Here is a 2,700-nt window from a genome sequence, read left to right as displayed (position 1 = left end):
ATTTGAACCGCCAGCCATCTGGTTAGCAGGCAAGCGTCTTAGCCACTATGCTACCAGAGCTCCCTGACTTTTATTAGGGCATGCCATATTAAATAAGATAAAATATAAAGCCATTAAGTAAAAGATTGATGCAAAACCTCAAACTTAAATTCTATCGATTGTAAAAATTATCTGTAAATGATATAATAAGAAAAGTACAGTATATCTTTTAAGCATTAGAAGGTCAACACTAAGAATATTACTATACATAGTTAAAAATGGCTATCTGGATTGATGTATAGAAAACACACTAGAGTAAAACATAAGACTTGAAAATAATTTTGGAGATAAAATTAACAAGATAGGGCAAAACTGGGTAAAAGACTAGACGTAGGATCAAAAAATAAGATAATTGATTTGAAATATTAAATTAGGCTGCAGAGGGAGTGAAGGATATTAGTAAAGACATGATTTGAACGTCTGTCTGCCAAGAAGATGAGAAAATGTCGCCACAATATCTTGTCAATCTTGACTTTTTGGTGATGAATCAGGTGTCAAAATATCTGGGTTTTGATCTTAATTATTCCACCCAATATGTGTGTATTATTAACTATGCACAACATCCAATATGTGTTGTTGGTTGTTTGTTTCATTTTTCTTTTAAAACTTATCAATAACATTGGTGGACTAGAGCAGAGTTCACGAATCATGGTTGTACATAAGAAACATTTGGATAGCTTTTTAAAAATATGATGTTAAGGTCCCAACACAGACAAAATAAATCCAAATCTCTCCAAATAAGGCCCAAAACATTGGCTTTAAACATGCTTATGTGTCTGTTTGGTGATGTTCTGTAGTTTGTTGCGAAAGGAGTTGGGAATAGGAAGTGGTAACACTGAACAGATTTCTGTTTCCACAAGTTTTGATCATGGGGTACATGACCGAAATTGAGATGTATTATTTTTCTGGTAGGGGCTCTGGTAGCAAATTGCCTAAGGCAATTGACTGCTAACTGGAAGGCTGGCAGTTCAAATCCACCAGCCACTCCTCAGAAGGAAGATTGGGCAATCTATTCCTGTAGTGATACCATCTCAGAAACCCAAAGAGGGGTCACTATGAGTCAGATCCAACTTGATGGCAAGTGAAATTTTTCTGATCAAACAGAATAATAAAGATGAGGACAGAAGCCCTGAGTTCTTGCTCCTATACTGCCTAGAGATAGGACTTTGATAATCAATTCCCATCTCTAAGTTTCCTCATCTGTAAACCTCAGATTTAAATATATCCCTGATCTGCTTTTTTCCAGTTGTTTATGTGATGATCAAATACCAAGATGGTTTTGATGTACTTCTTCCTAAATATAAATGTTACTATTAAGATAGCTAAAATATGCTCAGACTATGAGAATCCCATAAATTGGTGAAGCTGATGCTAAGTGCAAAGATTCACAAAGCTTATCTCTTAGGAGTTTTTTTTTTTTTTCCTTCTCCAAGTTACTATCAAGTCGCTTCCAGCTCAGGGTGGTCCCTTGTGTGTCAGAGTAAAAATGTGCTCTGTAGGATTGTTCAATGGTTGATATTTTGGAAGTAGAACACCAGACTTTTCTTCTAAGGCACATATGGTTGGTCTCAAACCACCAACCTTTTGGTTAGCAGCTGAAGGCTGTTTGCATCAACGAAGGATACAGATATACAAATTTAAAAGCCATATGAAGAAGCATATAATGTACAATAAATGTCAAATTAGCAGTACACAGAGTCACAGTCATTTACTCCATCTCCTTGACACGATAGGGTTTGATGTTTATTTCTGGAAACAATCATCTGTTTGCAAACTTCTGACTGTTGATCTAACTTAATTCCAACAGCCTTCAGCTTGAGCTTATTACTCTGACCCCTTCTTCCCAAAATGTCTAATTTTTACATCTCTGATTTGTATCCCACTGCCTCTCAGCTTAGTGCATCTGCCTCCCTTTATCCTCATTCCTCCCTCTATGCTCTCTCCTTTGCCCTCCAGTCCCTGTCTAGATGGCCGGCTCTGTCTGGTCCTAGCACCTTACCTGGCTCCTAGCAGAGGGAGAGCTGCCCTGTCCACTCACTGCCCAGGCAAGTGTGTATGTGGTGGCCCTTGGACCTAGCCCTCCATAAGAAGCCCAACCTGCAACCCAGCCCTGCTGCCAAGATGCTCTAGGGACTTGAAGATAATAGAATCAATCAGTTGATTATTATGGCCCTAGGTGTGAGGACAAGAATTTCCCAGGAGGATCCCACACTAGGCTGAAGCAAGTCTTTATAATATGCTTACACTTCTCTTTTAACTATTGTAGTGATTATTTTTATAACTATAAACAAATATAAAAATCTTTCCATCAACTTCAGACTCTACTTTCTGTTACATAGATGAGAGTAGGGGGGATGTCTCTACACTCCTCTCCTCCTCTCCCAAATCCAGGCACCTATAACATAATGTTTCCCTAAACAAGTATATAAAATTGACACACAGTTCTGAGCTATGGTGAAATATTTCATATTTATTTCTTAGGTTATTTGAAATGTAGGAGAAAATAAATTTAAATTGAAATGTGATTAAATAAACATTCTTCAACATAAAAAAAAAAAAAAAACTCACTGCCATTGAGTCGGATCCGGCTCATAGTGACCCTTCCTTCGGTTTCTGAGGCAGTATCACTGTGGAAGTGATTGCCCAACTTTCCTTCTGAGG

The sequence above is a fragment of the Orycteropus afer genome, unplaced genomic scaffold (genome assembly GCF_000298275.1).
Source record: "Orycteropus afer afer isolate SDZICR_OR568_19922 unplaced genomic scaffold, OryAfe1.0 scaffold00074, whole genome shotgun sequence".
NCBI classification, from domain to species: domain Eukaryota; kingdom Metazoa; phylum Chordata; class Mammalia; order Tubulidentata; family Orycteropodidae; genus Orycteropus; species Orycteropus afer.
Note: the sequence above shows the minus strand (reverse complement) of the source record.